The sequence below is a fragment of the Nycticebus coucang genome, chromosome 7 (assembly GCF_027406575.1).
Source record: "Nycticebus coucang isolate mNycCou1 chromosome 7, mNycCou1.pri, whole genome shotgun sequence".
Lineage (NCBI taxonomy): Eukaryota > Metazoa > Chordata > Mammalia > Primates > Lorisidae > Nycticebus > Nycticebus coucang.
Genome location: NC_069786.1, coordinates 17,119,146 through 17,137,947, shown reverse-complemented (window position 1 = coordinate 17,137,947; position 18,802 = coordinate 17,119,146). Strand labels below are relative to the sequence as shown.

Genomic DNA, 18,802 nt, shown 5'->3' with positions numbered 1-18,802 from the left:
TATTCAATTTGAATTATATTAAGATATAAGTAAGCAGAACTAAATATTACTATTGAAAAACTGAGATCCACAGGCAGGCTTCATTCTTCTGAGTTCATCATAATAACATATAAAGGGATGGATGCTCAAAATATTTAGCACACCCTCTAAATATGAACAAGTCTGTCCTAACCCACATTCCCATCTCTATGAGGCCATCATCATGTAGCATGCTTAAAAATGTCAACTGATGTATGGTCCTTATACTTGTCTTAGACTTTACATAGCTCAAATTATACTTGTTAAATATTGTCCTTGGAGACTTTTTTCTTAAAAGAAAGGAATTTGGATCATAACATTTTTTTTTTTTAAATTTTATTTTATTTTTTTTTTGGTTTTTTTTGGCCGGGGCTGGGTTTGAACCCGCCACCTCTGGCATATGGGACCAGCGCCCTACTCCTTGAGCCACAGGCGCCGCCCTGGATCATAACATTTTAAACCTAAGATCTCTGATTTGTACCACTCAAGGAAAGATTTCATGGGTATGTATATCGTTGAAGAACTTACTATTTCTATAATAGAAACCAAAGAGGCATAATGAATAACAAGCTTTAGGAAGTCTTTTAGACTTAAGTCTTTTAAAGTTTGACTGTTGGCACTTTAAAATTATTCTTTTTTTTTTTTTTGTAGAGACAGAGTCTCACTTTATGGCCCTTGGTAGAGTGCCGTGGCCTCACACAGCTCACAGCAACCTCCAACTCCTGGGCCTAAGCCATTCTCCTGCCTCAGCCTCCCGAGTAGCTGGGACTACAGGCGCCCACCACAACGCCCGGCTATTTTTTGGTTGCAGTTCAGCCGGGGCTGGGTTTGAACCCGCCACCCTCGGCATATGGGGCCGGCGCCCTACCAACTGAGCCACAGGCGCCGCCCTAAAATTATTCTTAATCTGAAGGTCAGACAGTGATTCTATGTATCTTAGCAGAATCTTAACTTTAGAAGTATGGGAGGATTGTGATTGAAGAGTAAGATCTTCAAGTTTATAGTGAAAGTGGCTCTTTCTGTACTTAGAATTTGAGTTAATCCTATTACATTTAGGTGTATAGATTCATACCATGTTTTTTTCCTTTGATAACCTTGTTATAAAACAATTTATTTGCAAATTCCTAATGAGAAAAGCTGGGTTTGAGAGGTGGTGGCCAAAGTAGAGGGGTAGAATCAAACTTGTCTGTTTTATATAAGTTCTCATATAAGCTTTGGAGTTTATATCAAATTTTGTGAACATTTATTCTTTTTACTGATATTTGCTAGATGGATATATATGTTGTTTCCCAAGCTATAAGGAATTCATAAATAGCTCAACTTGAAATAGTCACCAACCTAATATACTCTGTATTTTGTTATGGATAAAGGGTCAGTGATAACAAATCCTAGATTAGGGAAATACTCTCCAGAAGCAGCTTACTGAGTCACCATCCTTTTGACCATAGGCGGTCATCAGCACAGAACTTCAGGATTACATCATTCAGCCTACAGTGCTTTGGCTGATTTGACATAATTAATTTTAACATCTTGAATTAGGTTGATTATATTTTAACTGTGTTTTTATCAACAGGGAAAGTTACAGAAACATAGCAATGCTAGTGAACTTCATATGTGCACACATGAAATTTAAATAAACTCTTAAGATCATTCTCTTTTTATGGTAAAACCATTTCAAATGTATTACCTTTCTCTGCGTAAGACCTAACCTTCTTTTTTACCTTGACAGCATAATCATAGATAACAGAAAAGCAAACTTTATTTGTCCTGTGTGTGTCTATATTTATGTATATATATATATATAAAAATATGTCTATATTTTGAAAAGCAGATAGTGTACAAACATTCTAATATTGTAGTATCAGTATAATTCAAATCATCTTTTCTTGGGAGAGAAGTTTATTTAAAGTCTTAACCAAAAAGTGTTATTTATAACAGTTGAATGAATGTTATGGAGAAAGGGACTCTTGTATGTAAATATAATTCAATTTGAATTATATTAAGATACAAGTAAGCAGAACTAAATATTACTATTTAAAAAATGAAATCCGCAGGCAGGCTTCAGTCTTCTGAGTTCATCATAATAACATATAAAGAGATGAATGTTCAAAATACACCCTCTAAATGTGAACAAGCCTGTCTATCTTAAACACCCCACCTTCCTACCTCTCTAAGTCCATCATCATATAGCATGATATAAATTGAAAAAGTTTGGGGCTTTTTTTTTTTCTTGAAACAGAGGTAGAGTGCCGTGGCATCACTGAAAAAGTTTTGATATGATTGTCCCACATTACTGCAGCATGCTCTGATGGTGGGAGCAGTAGTTCGTTTGAGCCAAGGTACTGTTACTTTGGTTTTGGGCAAACTCTTCTGTTCTAGACCACAGTTCATTGTTTGAAAGGCTGTTATATTGTGTAGTAGGCTTTGAATATTGGGTTTGAAAATAATACCAAGACTATATATATATATATTTTTTATCTTTGGAATTAGCCCTTTCAAATTTATTTGCAGAAAATAAAATCATCTTGTGCCATTAACAGTCACCTTCCCATCACATACTTCCTTCCTATATTGTAATACAAATTGTACCACATCATCAATTATATCTTCCAAAATTATTGTAAATGCTTGCATGTGAGATGATTTGCATAAGGACTAGAATTTGAAGATACAGACAGCCCCCCAGGTATGAACAAGACAGGTCTCTAGGTTTGTTCTTAAGTCGATTTTATGTGTAAGTTGGAATAGGTTCATTTACCCATTACCTGTAATAGCCTTTGTAATTAAGTCAGATGTTTGTAACTTGGGGACTGCCTGTTCTTCTCCAGTGGGGAAACGACTCTATCTATCCTTCCCTTTCCCCACCTACCTGGGGGGGGGTCCCCCCATGTATAAAATGTAGTTTTTTGGATCCTTTCTAGATCTGAAATTATGAATCTTATTAATTTAGGTATAGTATTCTTCCTCAGCTTCCTCTGTTGGAGAACATAAACATTCTCCTCCTCAGTTCATATAAATATTTACTTTAGTCACATATGAAGTTACTGTGAGAATTGAATCATATTCAGTTTACATTAACCTTGGTGGTATAGAAATTAGGATATGAAATGTCACTTTTGGTATAAAATGCGTTGAGGAGCTTCAGTTCTTTCTTCCATTCTTATACCATCACTTACGTGGTGATATGCTTTAGCTGCTTTGAGCTCTTTGGGCTGGTGGGGAGAGACATGTATGTATTAGCTTTCTAAAAGAATTAGACAAGAGGAAAGATTATTAAAAGAAATCGATGAAAGGAAAAAAGTTTTCTGTGGCCTTTTGGATACATTCTATTTTTATACTGAAGTAGAAAAACAAGTATTCCCTTTTTCCTGAAAGAATCGAATTGTTCTTGTATTCTTTTTTTATTATTAGATAATGACCTAAGCGTCTGTGTTCTTAACAAGCTGTCGCCTCAGTTCCAGGTGGTGGTGCTTGAGTGACCATTTTACATTTTGCTCCTGACAGCTGGCCTTCATTGTGTTTATGTTGGCATGAAGAAGAGGTATCTGACTCACAGAACAACATTCTGCAAGGATTGTAACCGAAGACTCCCTTAGTGGTGTCATAAACCTGTGCCTCTTCCTCTGAAGAACAGCTGTAGTGGTTTTTTTGTTTTTGTGGGTTTTTTTGGTGAACAGAGGTGTCATTTGTTTTGTTTTTAACTAATTTTAATAGAGAAGAATTGAGATCCAGTGTATGGTTAGGATTTGTAAGAAATTGAAGATTGCTTAATAAAGCTTTTATCCATAGACATAACTAATCCTTGTTAATAATAAAACATTTTAAATTATTAGGTGTAGAGTAAAAGAAAAATGAAAAATAAGAGATGATAATAAGGCAATTGCTGGCTTTATTTGTCTTGCAGAATTAGAGGAGTTTACTCAGAGAAATTGTGGAATTGTATACCATTAGAAAATATACCATTACACAGAAGAGCTATGTTTGTAGCCCAGCCATTAGCTTCAGAAATTATTTAATTGTAAACTCTCTGGGACCATGCAGATAAAACTGCATTATTCTTTATTGCATTATACTTTATTGCCTTATTCTTCATGCATTATTCTTTATAGGGATACCACCAGCAAAATTCTTGGATGTTTTTAGAAATAAAGATTTGGGTACTCTGGAATATCCAGATTATTGCTTTGAAATTTCACAGTCATGTTGGGGCAATACAAGTTAAAAGTGTCTGATTAGATTGTCAAAACATTGAGTATTACTCTGAGTTTTCTGGATTTGGTAAGGAAGCCTAGGGCATTCATAGAAAGTTTTTAAGTGAAAGACTTTGGGAGTCTTCTATTGATATCTTTTTTTTGATTCATCTCATTATTTGTTGAACACCTGCCGGAGTACCTCCTTGGGCCTCACTTCCTTATATACAGTCACTTATAATTATTCCCTGCATATACCCTTGAATTTTTGGACCCTTCCCTATTGTACAAATCCAGTTAAATCCTGAATTTGATTTTGGTTCAATGCAGTGCTATACTGTGAATGTAGATATTATATGTGAAATACAGCATTGTTGAATGGTCCTAAGCGGGCCATCAGTGCTGCCTGTTAGCACATTTCCTTAATCTGTTCTTCCACTGTGTTGGGCTGTATTTCTCCTCTTTTAAATCTCTACCACCTCATCACTTCTTACTCTTCATTGTCAGCTGCTGACCTGTTTGCTCTTCTGATTGTTTCCTATTTTATTGAGAAAATAAGCAAGCAAAAGAGATCTGTATGCTCCCACCATCTTACCAATAAATGTACCTGCTTTGGAGAGTATGTTCTTTGTCCTCCCTATTGTTCTGTGTGCACCATCTGTACTCTGTATAAAGCCCACCTCTCCAGTGGGAATCTAGGTCCTGACCCTTAGTTACTCAAAAACATCATTTCAATAATATTCCCTTCTGTTCTAGAACATCCATTTTTTTCCTCTCCGCTGGAATGATTTCATAAGCATAAAATTTTCCTTGATATCTCATGTCATTAAAAATCCCTCCCTTGAGTCCACCTCTCCTTTTGGCTGTTGCCCCATTTCTTTATTCCACTGATAGTAAAACGCTGCCTCAAAGGAATTGTTTATACTTGCTATCTTTTTCTTAATCTCTTGAATCCATTTTTTTTTCTTCTTTTTTTTGCAGTTTTTGGCCAGGGTCGGGTATATGGGGCCAGCGCCCTATTCCTTGAGCCACAGATGCCACCCTCTTGAACCCATTCTAGAAAAACTTTATCGTTGACACAGAGGGACTGGGTATGATTATACAGGTCATGTCTTGCACAGGAATGCCATAATTCTTCCATTGTTACTAAGTGGATGATGTTAACGTATTCATGACAGTGGTTTTCCAGCAGATTGTGTTAAGCGTCTTGTTCTAAGGTCAGTATAATGTATAACAGTTTTGCAAGAGGTGAAAGTTACAGTGTCTTCAAGAGGTGCATTGTTTAAATCCATACCAAGGCTCTTCACATGCTGTTAGTGTTTTGCTGCCACACCACCAAAATAGCTTTGTTAAGTCACAAATGACTACATTTCTAATCTCATCATCCATTTTCAGTCTATTTATTAGCATTCCAAACAGTTGCTTATTTCCTCCTTTGAAATACTTTCTTTGCTTAGTTTAAGGATAACACCCTTTTTTTGTCTTCTAAATTCCCTAGCCTTCATATTTAGTCCCATTAGTTCCTGCTTATCTCCCTAACTTCTGAACATTGTTTTAGGAACTTTTCTGTAACAACTTATTGCATTGGTAATCTCGTCTAGTATATGGTTTTAAGTGCCATCTGTACCCTGGTAATTTCTCAATTTATGTTATCAGCCTGGACCTCTTTATTATCAGACTTACATACTAAGCTGCCTATTTGATATCTCAACTTAGGCATCTAGTAGAGGCATCTTATTTATTTATTTTTTGCCGGTTAATTATTTTTATTTTTATTTATTTATTAATTTTTTCTATTGTTATAGCTGTGTACATTTGTACAATCAAGGTGTACAATGTGCTGGTTTCATATACAATCTGAAATATTCTCATCAAACTGTTAAACGTAGCATTCATGGCATTTTCTTAGTTATTGTATGTAGACATTTGTATTCTGCATTTAGTAGGTTTTGCCTATACCCATTCTAAGATGCACCGTAGGTGTGGCCCCACACATTACCCTCCCTCCACCCTACCCTCCCCCCTCCCTTCTCCTCCCTTGGCCCTTTCCCCATATTCTTGAGCTATAGTTGGGTTATAGCCTTCATACGAAAGCTATAAATTAGCTTCATAGTAGGGCTGAGTACATTGGATACTTTTTCTTCCATTCTTGAGGTACTTTGCTAAGAAGAATATGTTCCATGTAAACATGAAAGAGGTAAAGTCTCCATCTTTCTTTAAGGCTGCATAATATTCCATGGTGTACATGTACCACAGTTTGCTAGTCCATTCGTGGGTCGATGGACACTTGGGCTTCTTCCATGACTTAGCAATTATGAATTGGGCTGCAATAAACATTCTGGTACAGATGTCTTTGTTATATTGTGATTTTTGGTCTTCTGGGTATAAACCTAGTAAAGGAATTATAGGATCGAATGGCAGGTCTATTTTTAGATTTCTAAGTATTCTCCAAACATCCTTCCAGAAGGAAAGTATTAGTGTGCATTCCCACCAGCAGTGTAGAAGTGTGCCCTTTCCTCCACATCCACGCCAACATCTCTGGTTTGGAGATTTTTGTTATGTGAGCTACTCTTACTGGGGTTAGGTGATATCTCAAAGTAGTTTTGATTTGCATTTCTCTGATGATTAAGAATGATGAACTTTTTTTCATGTGTCTGTAGATAGTGTGTCTGTCTTCTTTAGAGAAGTTTCTCTTCAAGTCCTTTGCCCACCCTGAGATGGGATCACTTGTTCTTTTCTTGCTAATAACGTTTGAGTTCTCCGTGGATTCTGGTTATTAAACCTTTATCGGAGGTATAACCTACAAATATTTTCTCCTATTCTGAGGGCTGTCTGCTTGCCTTACTTACTACGTTCTTGGATGTGCAGAAGCTTTTTAGTTTGATCAGGTCCCAGTAAAGTATTTTTGATAATGCTTCAGTTGCCTGGGAAGTCGTCCTCATAAAATACTCACTCAGGCCAATTCCTTGAAGAGTTTTCCCTGCATTTTCTTCAAGTATTTTTATAGTTTCATGTCTTAAGTTTAAGACTTTTATCCAGTGAGAGTCTATCTTGGTTAATGGTGGAAGGTGCGGGTCCAGTTTCAGTCTTTTACAGATCGCCAGCCAGTTTACCCAGCACCATTTGTTAAATAGGGAATCTTTTCCCCACTGAATGTTTTTAATTGGCTTGTCAAAGATCAAATAACAGTAAGTAGCTGGAGTCATCTCTTGGTTCTCTATTCTGTTCCAGACATCTACTTCTCTGTTTTTGTGCCAGTACCATGCTGTTTTGATCACTATCGATTTATAGTATAGTCCGGGGTCTGGTAGCGTGATTCCTCCTGCTTTGTTTTTATGTCTGAGTAATGTTTTGGCTATTCGAGGTTTTTTCTGATTCCATATAAAATGAAGTATTATTTTTTCAAGATCTTTAAAATATGACAATGGAGCTTTGATAGGAATTGCATTAAAATTATATATTGCTTTGGGTAGTATAGACATTTTAACGATGTTGATTCTTCCCAGCTATGAGCATGGTATGTTTTTCCATTTGTTAACATCTTCAGCTATTTCTTTTCTTAAAGTTTCATAGTTCTCTTTATAGAGATCTTTCACATCCTTTGTTAGAAAAACTCCCAAATATTTCATTTTCCTTGGCACTGCTGTGAAAGGAATAGAATCCTTGACTTTTTTTGGCTTGGCTATTGGTATATATAAAGGCTACAGATTTATGGGTGTTGATTTTGTAGCCTGAGACACTGCTGTATTCCTTGATCACTTCTAAAAGTTTTGTAGTAGAATCCCTAGTGTTTTCCAGATATACGATCATGTCATCTGCGAAGAGTGAAAGTTTTATCACTTCTGACCCTATGATCACCTTTTCTTCCCTAATTGCAATGGCTAAAACTTCCATTACAATGTTAAAGAGCAATGGAGACAATGGGCAACCTTGCCTGGTTCCTGATCTAAGTGGAAATGATTTCAATTTAACGCCATTCAATATGATATTGCCTGTGGGTTTGCTGTAGATGGCCTCTATCAGTTTAAGAAATGTCCCTTCTAGACCGATTTTCTTAAGTGTTCTGATCATGAAGGGATGCTGGATATTATCAAAAGCTTTTTCTGCATCAATTGAGAGAATCATATGGTCTTTATTTTTTAGTTTGTTTATGTGCTGAATTACATTTATAGATTTACATATATTGAACCAGCCTTGAGACCCTGGGATAAATCCCACTTGGGCATGGTGTATAATTTTTTTGATGTGATGTTGGATTCTGTTTGTTAGGATCTTATTGAGTATTTTTGCGTCAATATTCATTGGTGATATTGGTCTATAATTTTCTTTTCTTGTTGGGTCTTTCCCTGGTTTAGGGATCAAGATGATGTTTGCTTCATAGAATGTGTTGGGTAGTATTCCTTCTTTTTCTATATTTTGGAAGAGGTTTAGTAATATAGGTACTAGTTCTTCTTTAAAGGTTTGGTAGAATTCTGACGTAAAGCCATCTGGTCCTGGGCTTTTCTTTTAGGGAGATTTTGTATAGTTGATGCTATTTCAGAACTTGATATAGGCCTATTCAACGTTTCCGCTTCGTTCTGGCTAAGTCTTGATAGGTGGCGTACTTCCAAGTATTGGTTGATTTCTTTCAGATTTTCATATTTCTGAGAGTAAAGTTTCTTGTAATAATCATTGAGGATTTTTTGAATTTCTAAATGGTCTGTTATTTCATGTTTCCCTTTTATGATTGATGAAATTAGAGATTTTACTCTTTTTTTCCTGGTTAGGTTGGCCAAAGGTTTATCTATTTTATTGACCTTTTCAAAAAAAAAAAAAACTTTTGGATTTATTGATCTGTTGTATAATTCTTTTGTTTTCAATTTCATTTAATTCTGCTCTGATTGTGGTTATTTCTTTTCTTCTTCTGGGTTTGGGGTTGGAATGTTCCTCCTTCTCCAGTTGCTTGAGATGTCCCATTAAGTTATTAACTTCCTCTCTTTCCGTTTTCTTGAGGAAGGCTTGCAGTGCTATAAATTTCCCTCTTAGGACTGCCTTTGCAGTATCTCAGAGGTTCTGATAATTTGTGTCTTCATTGTTGTTTTGTTCCAAAAATTTGGTGATTTCCTTCTTAATCGCATCTATAACTCATCTATCCTTCAGCATTCGGTTATTTAGCTTCCATGTTTTTGTATGGGTATGCAGTTTCCTGTTGTTACTGAGTTCAACTTTTATTCCATGATGGTCTGAGACGTTGCAAGGAATAATTTCCATTTTTTTAAATTTGCTGAGGTTAGATTTGTGGCCTAGGATGTGGTCGATTTTGGAGTATGTTCTGTGGGCTGATGAGAAGAATGTGTATTCAGTTTTGTTGGGATGAAATGTTCTGTAGATGTCTGTTAAGTCCAGATGTTGAATGGTTAAGTTTAAATCTAAGATTTCTTTGCTTAGCTTCTTTTTGGAGGATCTATCCAGCACTGCTAAAGGGGTGTTGAAATCTCCAACTACTATGGAACTGGAGGAAATCAAGTTGCTCATGTCTGTTAGAGTTTCTCTTATAAATTGAGGTGCATTCTGGTTGGGTGCATAAATATTAATAATTGAAATCTCATCATATTGAGTATTACCTTTAACAAATATGAAGTGTTCATTCTTATCCTTCCTTATTTTGGTTGGTTTAAAGTCTATTGCATCTGCGAATAGGATTGCAACACCTGCTTTTTTCTGTTTTCCATTTGCCTGGAGTGTAGACGACCATCCCTTCACCTTGAGTCTTTATTTGTCTTTTAATGTAAGATGCAATTCTTGTATGCAGCAGATATCTGGCTTGAGTTTTTGTTTCCAGTCAGCCAATCTGTGCCTCTTTAGAGGACAATTTAAACCATTCATATTAATTGAGAATATTGATAAGCCTTTCGAGAGTCCGGTGGACATTTTTAATCCTTTTGTGACTATGGAAGTTGGAATTTGAACAAAAATTTCTGGGTGGGTTTACTTTTGTGGTAGAGGATTATGCTGGTCTTTATGGAGGATAGGTCTGAGAATATTCTGGAGAGCTGGTTTAGTTGTGGCAAATTTCTTCAACATGTGAATGTCGTTAAAGTATTTAATTTCTCCATCATAAAGGAAACTCAGTTTAGCTGGGTACAGGATCCTGGTTTGAAAGTTATTTTGTTTTAGGAGATTAAAAGTTGATGACCATCTTCTTCTAGCTTGAAAGGTTTCAGCAGAGAGATCTGCAGTTATTCTAATATTCTTCCCCTTGTAGGTGATGGTTTTCTTTCGTTTGGCTGCTTTCAGAATTTTCTCCTTCATATTAACTTTAGTGAAATTGATTATGATGTGTCTGGGGGATGTCTTATTTGGAGTTCTGAAACTGTCTGCTATCTGAATTTCAGAATCTCTTGGCATGTCTGGAAAGTTCTCTTTCATCATCTCATGAAGAAGAGACTGTGGGCCTTTTGAAGCCACTTCGTCACTTTTGGGGATCCCTATAAGACGAATATTGGTTTTCTTCGAATTATCTCATAGCTCTCTGAGAGAGTGATCTGTTTTAGCCCTCCATTTCTCTTCCTCTTTGAGAGTTTGGAAGCATTTGAAAGCTTTGTCTTCAATGTCAGAAAGCCTTTCTTCTGCTTGCTCCATTCTGTTACTAAGGGATTCTACTGTGTTTCTCAGATCTTTGAGGGCTGCAACTTCTTGTCTCAATGTGTCAAAATCTTTGGTCATTTGGTCTTTGAATTCATTGAATTCTTGAGACATCTTTTGGGTTACTGCTTGGAATTCTAATTCGATCTTATTTGCTATACAGATTCTGAATTTGATTTCTGACATCTCAGCTATTTGTGCATGGGATCTTGTGCTGCATCTGCCCCATTGTTCCTTGGGGGAGTTGCTCTTCTCTGATTATTCATAATGCCAGAGTTTTTCCCTTGATTTCGCCTCATGATAGTTTGTCACTGTTGCCTCTCGCCGTCCTCAGAGTTGGGGAGGTGTCTCTCTAAGATTAGACCACAGTGCGATCACTCTGTTGTTGCTGGATATTTGTAGGGAGTGACCCTGTGTAATTCCTCTGGGGCTGCCCCAGCCAGGGAGTTCTGGTTATGGAAGCAGCTCCGGAGTGTGATACACCCGGATCCAGCAACAGGGCAGGGGGTGGTGCACATGGTTCTGGGAGTGCCTGGTGCCCAGTGACTTTGGCACAGAGGGCCCAAGGCTCCAGCAGTCTCTGGCCAGGAGAAGGGCTCCATGCAGAGGCAGGGAGGGCTCTGGAGGGCACCCGGCTACACGAGTCCCTAGCCAAACGAGCAGGCGGGTGTGAAGGCAGGGAGGGTACAGGAGGGAGGACGCGGGGTTGCGCAGCTCCCGGAGTTCCTGGTCAGGGTGTGGGGAGGCCCAGTGGGCAGGGTAGCTGGTCCCGGCGCAGCTCTTAGCAATCCAGCACAACTGTTCTGGAGGTGGGAGGGTGCTGATCATCGGTCCCATTGAGGCTCTTCCGGAGGTCCGGGAGGGTGCCAAGGCATCTTACTTTTAAACGACTTTATTTTGAAGTAATTTTAGGCTCATAAAACAGTTCTAGGGAAGCTCTCACACCTTTCTACCTGATTATGCTTCCCCTAATATTAACATTCCACGTAACAAATTAACTGTGGACCTTATTCAGCTTTCACCAGTCTTTCCACAAATGTTCCAGGATCTGACCCAAGGTCCCATAATGTGTTTAGTCCCTTTCAGTCAGCGACTGTGTCTGTGTCTTTCACAGTGCTTTGAAGAATGCTAGTCAAATACCTTATAGAAAGTCCCTCAATTTGGGTTTGTGTGGTGGTTTCAAAGTTCTTTCTTTTTTTTTTTTTTTTTGTGGTTTTTGGCCGGGGCTGGGTTTGAACCCGCCACCTCTGGCATATGGGACCAGTGCCCTACCCCTTGAGCCACAGGCGCCGCCCTTGTGTGGTGGTTTCACATAATTAGATCGAGCCCTTGGATTTTGAGGAAAATACTGGAGAGATGAACTTTTAGTATGTTTAAAGTTAACTGATAACTTAACCCCTGTGGTTTTCCTGTTTCTGTGTTTTGTTTTTAGCTCAGTAAAAACCCTTCTGTTTTTTGCTATTAGTTGGCCAGTGTCTCAGGCTCCACTCCAGACCTGCTGAGTCAGAAACATTGGGGGTGAGGCTCAACAGTCTGTTTAACGTGCCCTGTTAGAGATTCTGATTCCTACTTGAGTTTGAAAAGCGCTGGCTTATGCTATAGCACCTTACAGTCATCTTACTCCTCCTTGTCTCCTACTCCAGATACACGTCTTTCAGAATCAGTAAATCTTGCCAGTTCTACAAAATATATGCAGATCCCCTGCTTGTCACCATCTCCTGCTCCCACCTCTGCATTTTGTCAGCCCTGCCCTCTCACCTTGCCTCCGGCTGTGAGTCCTTGCTCCTCTGCTGTCTGATACCCTCTCAGCAGCCGCGGTGGTAGTCACTGAGATCGGCGTCATTCCTTTCCTCACACCTTCTGCTTTTGTCATCTCAGATCTTCATATTGATTAAAAACATGCTTTCTCCATCCCTTATCTTCTTCCAGCCCTGACCTTGCTCACTTCCAAAGACTCACCTTTGCTCAGACAAACCAGCTGCAGCCTGGATAGTCCTCCTTTTAGTCTCTCATGGCTCATTCATTCCAACACCTTAAGGTTTCCTATTGGAGAACTCTTTCCTCACCACTCAGTACATTAATCATGTGCTCCCCCTGTCCCAAACTTCTTAGCATTTTCTATCCCCCTTACCTGGTTTTATTTATTTATTTATTTCATTTCACTTCATTTACATACTCTGTTTACTTTTTCATCATCCCTATATAGATAGTCCCTGACTTAACAATGGTTTGACTTAATGATTTTTTACTTTATGGTGGGTTTGTCAGGGTAATTAAAGGCACTTCCAACTTACGAGTTTATCAAAACATTTATATGGTTCTGTCAAGGGAGAGCATGTATTTTGTTTATTACTCTATCCTTAGAACAGGCGCTCCAAATGTAATTGATTGATTGAATGAATATCAAGCCCATAGGGATACTTGGTGATGCAGAAATAGTCACAATACTGTTTTTGACATCAAGGAATTTATACTCAAACCATAGAGAATGGACAGTTTTACTAAATTGATGAAAGGCAAACAAGAAAGATAGAAGAGGTTGAAATTAAAAAGCCTTCCTTGTACACACATTTTCACCAGATTTCCAGTGATACTTAACATTAGGAGCTTTGGATAGATCAATTTTAATTTTTCCCTTTCATAATCTCTGTTTTTCCTTCTGGAAATTCTGTTTAATGTCCGTAGCAGCTTTTAATGTATATTAGTTTGTGTTATCTCTTTTTTTTGATGTTTTACTATGTCTTTCTTACCTTTTGGTGATTTCCCTGAATTTTATCTTTTAATTTATTTTTTGTCTAATCTACTACATACCTTTTTAGAATGTTTAATGACTTATTCAATTTCTTTCTCAGAATATACTGTTGCAGTTTCACAATTTTTTGACTTACTGATTTTACCCCTCCTTTATCTCTCAGCACATTTAATATACTTATTTTAAATTCTTTTTTAGATCGTATTCTACTTCCTTAGTTGTAAATATTCCTGTTTCCTGGTTATGTTGGCTATCTTCTTAACATCAGATTTCTTTTTCTTTTCCTTCTTCTTTTTTTGGAACAGTCTTACTCTGTTGCTATCAACAGAGTGCCACAGTGTTATCATAGTTCACTGAAACCTCAAATTCCTAGCTTCAAGAGATCCTCCTACCCTGGCCTCCCAGAGTGCTAGGATTACAGGCATGAGCCACCACACATGGCTAGCATTAGATTTCTTTATGTGCTTTGTAATTTTTTGTTTATGAGTTTATGCTCTTTCTTCCCTATAAGACAGTTTTGAGATTTCCCCAGCCTCATGTTTGAAATCCTCAAACCTTGAAGAGGTTTTGTAATAGGATCTTTCAGAGAAGTTACTTCCAGTTTTTTGATCCTATGATATGGTGGTCTGATTGTTGGTTTCTCTTCTCTTCTCTCCTCTTCAATTCACTTCCTGTCGAGTGCAGTGGCTCGACCATAGCTCACTGTAGCCTTCAACTCGTGGGTTCAAGTGATCCTTCTGCCACTGCCTCCCAAAGTCCTGAGGTTACAGGAATGAATTAACATGCCCAGCTTTGTCACACAGATATTTCTAATTTGTTTTTACTTACTTTTTTTTTTTTTTTTTTGAGACAAGAGTCTCACTCTGTTGTGGTACCGTGGTGTCAGCCTAGCTCACAGTAACCTCAAACTCCTCCCTTCAAGCAATCCTCCTGCGTTAGCCTCCCAAATAGCTGGGAAAACAGGCACCTGCCATGACACCCGGTTTAATTTTCTATTTTTAGTAGAGATGGGGTCTCACTTTTGCTCAGGCTGTTCTTAAACTCCTGAGTTAAAGCAGTCTACCCAACTTGGCTTCCCAAAGTACTAGGGTTACAGGCATGGGCCTCTGGGGCCAGCCGATATTTCTAATTCTTTCCTTCATTGAAGACGAGTTTCATTTGAAACTCCAGAATTGTGAATAGAGTTTTATTCAGCTTCTGTTCCTGTCTAGAAGATACAATCCCCTGATGGGAAGCAGTGAATCTGACTCTTGTTCACTGCCTCTCAGGAGTGTTTTGTATCTCGTGTTTCCCCCAACAGTTGGAATTCTGACTCCAATGTCTGTGTTTACTCTCAGCACACTGAGTGCTCCATGGCTTGAGCCTGAATCCATTAACGGGAGTTCATCACTGTTTTTGGAAAGGGCTGAATGTTCTATTTTATTTTTCTCTTAATTACTGTATTTATCCATACAAGGCCAACTCTTCATCTCCCTTCCTGGCTCATCATTTGTCGATATGAGAATCATCTTACTTTTAATCATTGAAACATACTTTAAGTTACAAAAAGTTCAGTTCTCATTTTATATCCAATTAAAAGATTTCCTCTTCCCCCATTTTCAAACCTATGATGGAGAATGAGGGTGGAGTTTATTCCTTTTTAAAATGTTTATTTTCTCTCCTTATTATGATACTTTCAGACTTGAAGAAGAAGGAAGAGGAAAGGGAGCAAAGATTCTGAATGCTTCTGCTGTAATTTAGGAATATGTCATGGCATGCGTGCAAGTGCTAGCTCCTTTTTGGTTCACGTTAGGGTGTTTTCTCTTTTATGAGAAGCCCTCATAAAACCTTTTGCTTCCCCTGCATAGAGAATATGTTAATGCTTCATATTTCACCTCTTCTCCAGTACCTTTCTTCTTTCCCTTCATTTCTGGCTCAGCTCCTGCCCACAAGTACACTTTCACTACTTGGGTCATTTGACCATGCCACATTTTGCAATTCCATCGAATGGGCCTACAGTTGCACTTGTACTTGGCCCAGGGGAATCACATACATCCTTTTTTAAATTTTCTTCCCACTTTTTCCTTTGGAAAACTTGAAAAAGTTGAAACAAAGGTGTATAATAGGCATATGCCCTTCCTCTAGATTCACCAACTGCTAATATTTTACCATATTTACTGGCATTTATCTTACTTTCTTGGCTGAACTAAGAATCATAATGCAGTTACTATAATCATTCCTAAATACTTGTGCATCAATCTCCAAAAATAAGATATTCTTTTATATAGTACATTTATCACCTCAGGAAATTTAACATTGATACATACTAATAGCATTAATATATAAGCCATATTCACTTTTCTCGAATTTTTTAATGCCATTTATAGCTGTTTTTCCTCATGACCGAGTTCAATCAAGATATCAATTCATTTTTCATGTTTCTTTGATCATAAACAGTTCCCCAGCCTTTCTTACTTTTTGTAACATTGCCTTTTTATAAAGAGCCTATGCCAGTTCTTTTCAGAATGCCTCTCAGCTTAGATTTGTATGATTAGATTTTCTCCTGATTAGATTGAGGTGAACCTTTTTACTTTTGTTAAGGTGATGTTCACCAGATTTCTCAGTAGAAGCATTTTTGCTCTGTGTGCTCTAATCTGTGGAGTGTTATTTTGAGACTAAGCGGATTTTCTATTCTCTAATAATCTTTTACCCTGTAGTTTTAGCATTCATTGATAATTTTTGCCTGGATCCATTATTACTAATTTGATATTTGTAATATGATGAATTCTGTCATTTCTTTCATTGTATTTGAGTGCATTTCTTTTGTAAAAAGATTTCCTTCTTTCTCCAACCTTTAAATAATTTGTCAGTATTACGCATTCCTACTATTAATCATTTTGATGTGCAACTTGATCCAGGTTTGGCCTCTGGAGATTATGCATTCTTGCCCTGCCAGACAGTAGAAATGCAATTTGTCTAACAGCTGGTCTTCTTAACCCACTCTCCCCCACTTTGTTAAGAAAAACTCCAGTCAGCCTATGTGTTTGGCCTTCTGCTGAAGGAGGCACTTAACGCTCAGGGGAAATATACAGTAGAACTTCCAAAAGTGACCACCTCCCTCCTTAAGTTGACCTAGTTTTCTTAGACCTGGACATGTACTACATATACCAAGGCATAGTTCCTTATGTCGACCATCTCTGTGTGTTGACTGGTGTTAGTCCTTTCAGTGGTAAACTTGCAGAGGTTCTACTATATTTACATATGCTCTCAAACTTGTAGATTCCTACTTTAGACTTTACTGAGAACTCTCCCTATGCCACATCCATAGCCTGGTAATTACTGATTCTCAGCACTTCTTTTTCACAGAGTAAGATGTGTTGTCCCCTTTGACAGGTTCTTTTAAAGCCTCCATTTATTTGATATGACTTTACGATGACCCATTCTCTTGGGTCGGGGAGGAGAAAGGCAGAACGCTCTATAGTTCTTTGAATTCCATTGTACTGTGTATTTTGGGACTTTTCTTTTTTCTTTCTTTCTTTTTTTTTTTCCTTGAGACAGAGTCTCACTATGTCACCCTCAGCAGAGTGCTATGGCGTCACAGCTCACAGCAACTTCAAACTCTTGGGCTCAAGCGATTCTCTTGCCTCAGCCTCCCAAGTAGCTGGGACCAGAGGTGCCTGTCATAGCGCCCAGCTATTTCTTTGGTTGCAGTTTGTCACTATTGTTTGGCAGGTCTGGGCTGGATTTGAACCTACCAGCTCTGGTGCATGTGGCTGGCTCCCTAGCTGCTGAGCTACAGGCGCCGAGCCTACCTTTTTGGACTTTTCATCTATTCTTTTATGGCCTAAATGATTTTTAGTAAGTTCTGCTCAGACATTTAGAACATAAGATGTATTAGTTTGCTAGAACTGCTATTGGCAATATACTACAAACTAAGTGACTTACCAAAAATTCTGTCCTACACTTCAGGGGGTTAGAAGTTTGAGATAAGGTGGCACAGGGTTGCTTTTCTCTGAGAGCTGTGAGAAAGAATCTGTTCCATGACCCTTCTCTAGATTCTGGTGGTTTCTGGCACTCTCTGGGTGTCACTTGGTTTGTAGGTGTCTCACCCTGATCTCTGCTTCGTCTTCACATGATGCTCTCTCCCTGAGTGTGTATTTGTGTCCAAATTTCTCTTCTTTATAAGGACCTTAGTCGTATAAAATTAGCTCACCAGGATGACCTCATCCTGTCTTAACTAATACATACTATGTTGTCTTAAGCGCTTTGTATGTTTTGCATACTTATTCCTTATCAGATACATCATTTACAAAAGTTTCCCATCTGTGGCTTTCTGTTTTTGTAAGAGTATTTAGAAGCTCAAACATTTTTAATTGTGATAAAGTGCATCTTTATGACCCATACCTTTGATGTATAGCTAAGAATACTTTACCCAACCCGAAGTCACAAATATTTCTTTTCCTCTATATTTTATCCTAAAGTTTTATAGTTTTAGCCCTAAACACGTAGGTCTCTTATCCATTTTGATTTCATTTTTGTGTATAGTGTGAGGTAGGGTCTACATTTATGTTTTTACATGTGTATATCTGGTTTTTCTGGCACCTTTTATTGAGAGAACTATCTCCTGTTGATGGATTTTTTTTTTTTTTTTTTTTTTTGAGATGGAGTCTCACTTTGTCATCCTGGGTACATGCTGTGGCATTATGGCGTACAGCAACCTCAAACTCTTGGGCTCAAGTGATCCTCTTGCCTCAGCCTCCCAACTAACTGGGACTACAGGTGTCTGCCACAATACCTGGCTAGTTTTTCTGTTTTTTTGTAGAAATGGGGTCTCACTTGTGCTCAGGTTGGGCTTGAACTACTGAGCTCAAACGATCCATGCACCTTGGCCTCTCAGAGTGCTAGAATTACAGGCATGAGCCACCATGCCTGGTCATCCATTGATTTATTTTGACAAAAATTAGCCGTAAGGGTTCAAATTCTGGGTTTCCTGGCTGGTGTTGAGGAACCAGCCCTGTGGCCCCAGGGACTAGGCCTTGGAGAAGCTGCAGCAAGTCCTTACCAGCCAGGACAACGAAGAGCAAGGACTGACCTCGCAGGTCTTGGATGCCTTGTCCCTTGGCTTCAACACCAGATTGAAATGGTTTGTCATATGCTTCATGTGGCATTTCTTTTTTCTATGCTTGGAACTGGCTTGCTGTGGCTTCCAGGTGGCATAAAGCTTTATGCAGTGTTTCAT

At 38.2% G+C, this 18,802-nt stretch overlaps 1 protein-coding gene across 4 annotated transcripts in view; it reads left to right on the top strand.

Moving 5' to 3' along the window:
* Nucleotides 1-18,802, top strand: part of EPB41L5 (erythrocyte membrane protein band 4.1 like 5) — a 138,613-nt gene that overhangs the window by 77,019 nt on the left and 42,792 nt on the right. The window lies entirely within an intron of this gene.